This window comes from Rutilus rutilus, assembly GCF_951802725.1.
Source record: "Rutilus rutilus genome assembly, chromosome: 14".
In the NCBI taxonomy this organism is placed as follows: Eukaryota; Metazoa; Chordata; class Actinopteri; order Cypriniformes; family Leuciscidae; genus Rutilus; species Rutilus rutilus.
In genome coordinates this window covers 27,567,563-27,575,528 of record NC_140219.1, presented here as the reverse complement: position 1 = coordinate 27,575,528, position 7,966 = coordinate 27,567,563, and positions in this window count along the sequence as shown.

Below are 7,966 nucleotides of genomic sequence, written 5' to 3'. Positions count from 1 at the left end.
ACTTGAGTACAGTACTTAAGTACAATTTTGAGGGATCTTTACTTTACTCGAGTATCATTTTTGGGGAGTACTCATGACTTTACTCAAGTACATTTGAGAGGCAAATATTGTACTCTTTACTCCGCTACATTTCTATCCATAACCGTGAGTACCCGTTACTTCTAATAAAAAAAAATAAAAAAAAAGGAAAGGAAAGGAAAAGAGAAAAATCTCGGAAACCCTCAATTTGTTGTTTCCCTCTCAAACGTGATTGGATTGTGCAGGCGCCACTGATTGGGACAGCCTATCAGCAATCACCTTAAGCTTTCCGCCAAAGTCAACTCCATGGTCAGATTTAGATAAGAGACGAAACCATGGACGAAACAATGGATGAAGACGCAGCAGGTCCATCCCGGGAATGTGCCAACCTGTGGCCCCACCTCGCCAGACTATTTCAATTTTCTGAACAAGTTAATGATAGTTTTCACTTCAAGTGTTTGCTGTGTTTACCAATGTAAGCACTGTGGCAGTAGTAATGCAATATTTAGAAAATGTACTCTTGTACTCTTGATACTCAAGTACTTTTAAAAACAAGTACTTCAGTACTTTTACTTAAGTAGACATCTGACTGTAGTACTTTTACTTGTACTTGAGTAAAATTTAGCAAGGGGTATCTGTACTTTTACTCAAGTAATGTAGCTGTGTACTCTGTCCACCTCTGACAATAACATGGAACACACTAAGGGTGTACATTACAATGTACTAAATATGGAAAAGTTTTGCATGTACAGACGACGATGGTGTCACATGGATCTGTAAAAACAAACACACATTGCTGCATTATGCATGCCAGGCCAGTAGATGGCGTTTTCACAAATTTGCGTTTTTGTAGTAGTTTATAGTGAGACGCTAATGGTATTGTTTTTAGAACCTTGCACTTTGAAACCAGTTTTCAAAATGTAGCATTTTCAGGCCCCAGAGAACGCCACTGCCGTGTAAATGAACGGCCAAAACGCATAAAAAAAGCAAATTTTTTAAATGGGTCCTAAAGCAAGCCCTAACCTTAACCCTATAGGAGGTACATGTTGTTAATTGATAATACTCTGTACATAATTGTATAATTACACTGTAATACGGACACCTTAAAATAAAGTCTAACCCTTTTATTTTTGTTTTGAGTCAAGTAAGTTTTACTATAGATTTGTAGATTTACAGAAATTCATCATGTTAATGTTCAACTATATCTCACGATCAATTCGTACGAATTCGTAAGAGTGAATGGAGGGTGGCTAATTCATATCAATGTACAACCTCACTCGTACAAATTTGTACGATTTGTACAACCTCACTCGTAGAAATTTGTACGATTTGTCTAAACCCCAGTGATGGGTAGGTTTAGGGGCGGGGTCAGGGGTAGGTCATTCGTACGAATTCATACGAATTGGGCAACTCGTAAAATATGTACGATTTAGCAAAAATCGTACGAATTCGTTCGAGTGAGGTCGTATGAATTCGTACGAATTAGCCACTTCGTAAAATTTCTGTGTGATCGGGTTGTAATGTTTATAACTAACCATTTGAGACTCACTTTATAGCATGCAACTTTTTATGTGAATACACTGTATGTATTCAGGTAAAGTTGTATGTATAGTAGATATAATTTGAAGTTACAGTAATTTGAGTTTCTGCACAAAACAAACTGTTGTCAGCACATACCTCATTTATTGGTATTGGCATTTATTTTGTATTGTCTTTATTTAAGATTAGGATCAAATTTGACTAGCTTCTACTTAGTGAATTTGGGCCAAAATACCAAATAGAGTTTGTTTGGACGCACTGTCCTTGACATACACAACAAAAGACGAAGTGAAGTGTTTTCTCCTCATTTTTAAAAGCCTAGATGCTAACTATGCATTTGCATTTTATCATTTGCATTAAGCATTGTTTTTCCCAGCGTGACTCTATCAGAACAGACCCGGCGACCCCATTTTGAGTCACGACCCACCAGTTGAGAAGCACTGTTCAAAACAGCAGCACTTAGCACATGAATAATAATAATAATAATAATAATAAAAACAACAAATTGTAAATCAGCTCTGATCGGCAAAACATGGAATTGGGAATTGGTATAGAAAGCGTTGTGCTTGTTCCTAGGTCAAATCTCCAGTAGAATAGTAATAGCCCATGCCAGTCATCATTATTTAAATGTCACGGCTGTCCTTTGAAGATGTATGCAAATCATGGTGGGATATGTTGGAGAAAAGAGCATGCCGCAGTCTACAGCTTCACTGTACCATGCAATTATGCTGACAAACTACTCGCAGTAGACTCACCAAATGTTAAGAGGAGATAAATGAAATCAGCCAAGTGAGGGAGGTAAATAAACAATCTGATCCGTAACGTTGAAAATCCATCATAATTTTCTCTAATGACTCTTTGCACGTGTGCAACCCCTCGGCCTCTCCTTTCTTTTGTCTTTTGTTTGATACTCCCCTGGTGAAAAAATAAATAAATATATATATATACATATATATATATGCTAAGTATGCTTGTAGCCATACTAATTATCAGTATACTTGAAGTGTGCTATTTTGAAACAACTAAATTTGTAGTAAGTATATTTTAGTTGTAATTAAATTGTAGTAAAGCATAACTTTAAGTGTATTTAGTGTACTTTTGTGTATTAAATTGGACCAACTTCAAGTATACTTAGTATACGTTAAGTATATGCCTGTGTAGGGACTAATTACATGCTTGGTTAGTGATATTAAAGTGTACTTTAGTTGTGTTACAAGTGTATTACAAATTCATTACGACTGTCTTCGAAACATACAAGCAATTTATTTCCTTTTATTACAATAGGACAGTAGCTAGACAGGGAGTGAGGTGGGAGAGAGAGGAGGGACGGGATCAGGAAAGGTCCATGAACTGGGACTCGAACTCCAGTCTCCCGAAGCACATGTTGGCGCACTTGCCCACGAGGTTATCATAGTGTGATATATGCGAGTAAAAAGTATAGGCTATTTAATACCTTTGGCTTATTCCAAATACAACAAATTGTATACTTGGTCTTCAATAACAAATGTCCATTATTAGACAAATAAAACTTAGCTATACTTTGTACAAAATACTAGTGTATACTATAATGTATTTTGAAAGTATACTTTCAATGCATTGTTAAAATAATCATTTCTAGCACACAGTTAAAATATACCTCAAATATATTTTTAATAAAGTGCAAAAAAATACACTTAAAAAATAAACTGAAGTATATTTTTTTCTAATATATATATATATATATATATTTTTTTTTTTATATAATATGTTAAAAGTTGTATTGTGAAAATAGGCAAAAGCATGATGCTAATATATTTTTTATATATTTAAAGACAGTACAATTTTTGTAAGTATATTTGCAATGTACTATTTAAAAAGGGAATATATTTCAAATACAATAAAGTATACTTTTTTTTCAGGGTCAGCTAAGACTGTAGACGATGTCTTACAGTACATTCAGTGTCATGGGGGAGAGTGCCTCTCCAGCCACATCAAACTGACAGTGCGCTGAAACACAAATGATGCAACAAACAGAAATAGTGAGTCACTCTGTAGATCAATTAGAGTGAGCGGTGAGAGGTGGCTGCTGCATCAGCCCAAGCCGTTTATTAGCTCGCATTTGTCTAGAAAATGTCTAAAAACGAGGACGCTTTTCATTTTGTGCTGAAAGGGAACATCAGGAAATGAAAAAATAAATAAAAAAAGTATGTTAAAATCAGAAATGATAGTGGATTGTTCCACAATCAAGATCTGCACTAGCATCACATTTTGAAATATGCTTTTACGTTGTTTTGATGCCAATCCAGGAGACATTTGATGTTAACATTGATCTAGTCTCAGCCTCAGACGTCTGATGCATATGGCACACTTTTCTGGAAACACTTCAGAATTTTCAAAGTCATCATCTGATTGGTTGAATTCTACAGGATGTCCGGGATACGTGTGTTGCGTTCTTTAACGGTCCGCCTGGAAACAAATGCCGTGACACCAAAACCCCCTCGTGGAAGAAGAAAGCCGTTGTGTTTACAACTGTGTCAGTGAGCGCTTGTCAACTAAACGCTGCATTTTCAAAAGTATGTGAAATTCACAGCACCATTGTTGCAGTAAACTTGCACAACATTCTTGAATGAATTATTTATAGATGCACGCCGGTCTGTTTTTGCAGGGACATCCACATTATATTTTCACGCCCCTAAACATGACGCTGAACAAAACGCTGAACATTTCTTACCGTTTTTAGAACCGCTCTGCCCGACGGTGGAAAAGCGTCTACTGTGAGTATATCTATACATATTACAATCATGCACTTTGCATTCATTACAGTATGCTTCTCTCATTAGACTACATTGCACTAATTATGATTACCTTAAAATTATACATTGCCTTTACCTGAGAGAATACATGGCAATCATAAGACTTCCCTCTCGTGAGCCTCATCGTGAACTAGATTTTCTATATGAGACAACTGGCCTGATTTCAGCATGGTCTTGTGATACCAGGAATTCCCTTCTGGGTAAATTCACATTCACACTTAAGGCCCTGTGATGGGGTTTATTTAACAGATCAATTGCTTTAGCACATTAACACCACTTACATTCAGTTCATGCAATTTTGTTAAAATTCACTGCTGCAGACTTGATTTTAAAGTCATCATGACATCAAAATTGACGATTCGTATTTTTATATATATATATATATATATATATATATATTAGGAATATTTAACGTGCCTCTCGTAATCTTTAATATAAATAACTTCCCCTCCGTCTTGCAGCGACATCTCTTCTCTTCTCTGATGATGTGTTTAGGGCGGGACAACCTGTCACTCATCCACCAATAGCAAACCAAAACCATCCCAGTCACCAACATAGTGTCGACACAGATCCGGGCCACATCTGGAACATGTGGATTCCACACGTACCATATGTGGGCCGGATCTGGGCCGACACTATGTTGCTGTCTGAGATCCATTCCACATGGACAATCACGTCCCTCCCTACATTTGTTCTTGTTTGAGAAGCTGTTTCACTCGGAGATACGTCACAATATATAGGGAGCAAGAAAAATCGCAATTTCACTTTCATGCTGACTTTAAAGTTGAAGTGTGTAATTTCAGCACTACTAGTGGCACCTAATGGAATTGCATAAAATAATGACAAGTTTCCAGAACACTCACCCCGTCACTCACCCCTGAAATGTTGCAATAAACCTATACATCAAATAAATTTCAACATAAAACTTTCTACTTCTAATTAATGATTACTTCTTGCTTCAATTATGTCATTCGCAAAGCTTGGATGTAGTACCTTTTCCAATTTCTATGATTTCCAATAACTTGTTTTTAAATAAAATTGTGTTTTGATGTGATTCATCATAAAGTTGATTTGGTACAAGGCTTTTTTTTTTTTTTGAAGGCCTATGGTAAAAAAAAGAAAAAAAAAAGAAGAAGTTTTATTCTAGTTTCATGCATTCCTTTTTTATCAACACTTGAATGTGGAAACGTTTTTTGAGCTAAAAGCTCGCATTTCTGTCAAAGACTACATCCATATATTGAGTTGATTGAGTCCATCAACATCCCCAAAGCTTCACAGTCCTATAGCTTGTCCTGGGTCAACATTTCATTCAGTAACATTAGGTCGTTTTCATTTATATGCGGTTTAATGTTGATGATCGCGCTATTTTACATAAGCTTACATAAGATTTTGCTTGTGTCTGCTTCTTATTCGCCTGTGTTTTGATCAGGAGATTCAGTACTCTTCAGAAGATGTGTCATAGCGCCCCCTACCATATAACACTGAAAACACGGAAAGCTGTAAATTTCCATCAATTGCGGGGAAGCATTTTCTCACAAATGATGGAAATTTACGTCAAAGAGTTAAGCTTTATTACTTTTCATAGGACCTTGTTGAAAACAGGAAAGACATCAGTCACATCCCTGATCTGAGAGCTGTCGTACCAGGCTGTCAAAATCACACAGAACACCCATTGTTGGCTTTTTACGGCTTGTCATGAATATTGAGAGAACGAATTATCATTAGAGCAAAAATGAATGTGTCACAAACATTATGAACCATTTCCAGACCCTTCAAACTCGCTCTTTATCTCCGGCCTGCAGAGACCCTCACAGCCTGTCAGCAATCTTCATTTGGATCCCCCAAGATGCCCTGCACTGGGAATACTTTGACGAATACAGTTTGCATAATTACCCTCCGATTTTTGAATATTCAAGTGCTCAGGGGTCCCTGTTTGTCTCTGGCTCATTAGAATTTAGAGGACAAGCAAAAATAAAATATCTGAGTGCACATGCAAGAGCTCGCACTGGCAAAATATGACACGCGGCATCTGCCGAAGAGCCTACCAAACTTGTTCGGGGTTCTGTTCTTGCTGATCTTTGCAGCTTTACGACCTAGGCCAAGTGAAAAAATAGAGAGAGAGAGAGAGAGAGAGAGCATGCTATACTTGGCAAGCATCACACACATCTTGTGATACTCCTCGTTTGCGTACACAATTAGTTTGAAAGAGACGTATCTGGAGCATTAGGGAGCCTACAAGGTGAATCTGCTTTGCAAATGCTGCACTGAGGGAGAAAAAGCAATGTGTGCCAAACAATTCCACTCTTCTTCCACACGCTGCTCATGTCTCTCATTATATTTCCATTGAGGGCCACCTAAAACGCATTCAGATGTTCTGTTTAGTAAAATGCAATCCTCAGCGCAATAACAGGTGAGAAAATTAAATCGGCTGGTTCAGTAAACCCAGTCGTTCCGAAGAAAAATGAAAATGTGCAGGGAATGAAGACTTACATTATATTGCATGTAAAATAGAAGGCGGTTTAATGCAAAAGTACAACCGAATCTGTGCTAAAAAAACGGTACAGCAGATCTGAGCATTAAATTGAAAGTTGACTACTCAAGAAACCTTTACTTCTAATTAAGTTAAAAATGGTTGAGTGTGGAAATTGTGGATCGTTGTTCAGGATATTCCAGGACAGAAAGTTTGAAAAACATATTTGATTTGAAATTTAAATATTTGATAACATTATGAATGTCTTTACTGTCATTTATCAAAATATAATTTGTATACCTTTTCAGAAAAAAAATAAATAAATAATAATAATAATAATATATATAAAAAATTTTTTATTATGTTTTATATAAACCATAGAAATGGAAAGGAACCATGGTAACACTTTACAATAATGCTTTATTTGTTTACTATATTAGTTAACACGGGCTACCAATAAACAATACTCCTACAGCATTTAAAATTTTTAATGTTAATCTCAACATTTACTAATGCATTGAATATAAACATTTTCATTAACTAACATTCACAAAGGATAATAAATGCGGTAAAATATCTTGCTCATTTTTAGTTAATGTATTAACTGATGCTAACAAATGAGACCTCATTGTAAAATGTTACCGAAGTATGGGAATGGGAAGCCATCCAACTGCATCATTCATTCCTAACATTAATTACATTTTGTATAATATTATTTTGGTAATATTGACTTTGATTGAGTACACATTACTTGCACACTGGTTTGGGTTCAATACAAGTTCTGTGGACATCATTTATAGCTCTCAATTACCTTCTTTTTTCTTTTCTTTTTTTTTTTACTGCATTACAGTGTAATGCAATTTACAGCAATGCTCTTAAAATGGATGTCTATGGAGACATATGATGCAGTAATTTATAAGATTTTTTAATAAGTTTACATATAACGGAAGTGTCTTTTACAATTTTTTTTTTTTTTTTTTTTTTTTTTTTTTTTATCAACCCATTCCATACTATCCCCAGGTTTCACAGACAAGGCTTAAGCCTAGTCCCAGACTAAAATGCGTGTTTGAGCTGTTTTAACTGAAAGCAACTTGCACTGACATATCTTAAAGTCTCCCTGTAGTCAATAATTGTATCCCTTAAAACT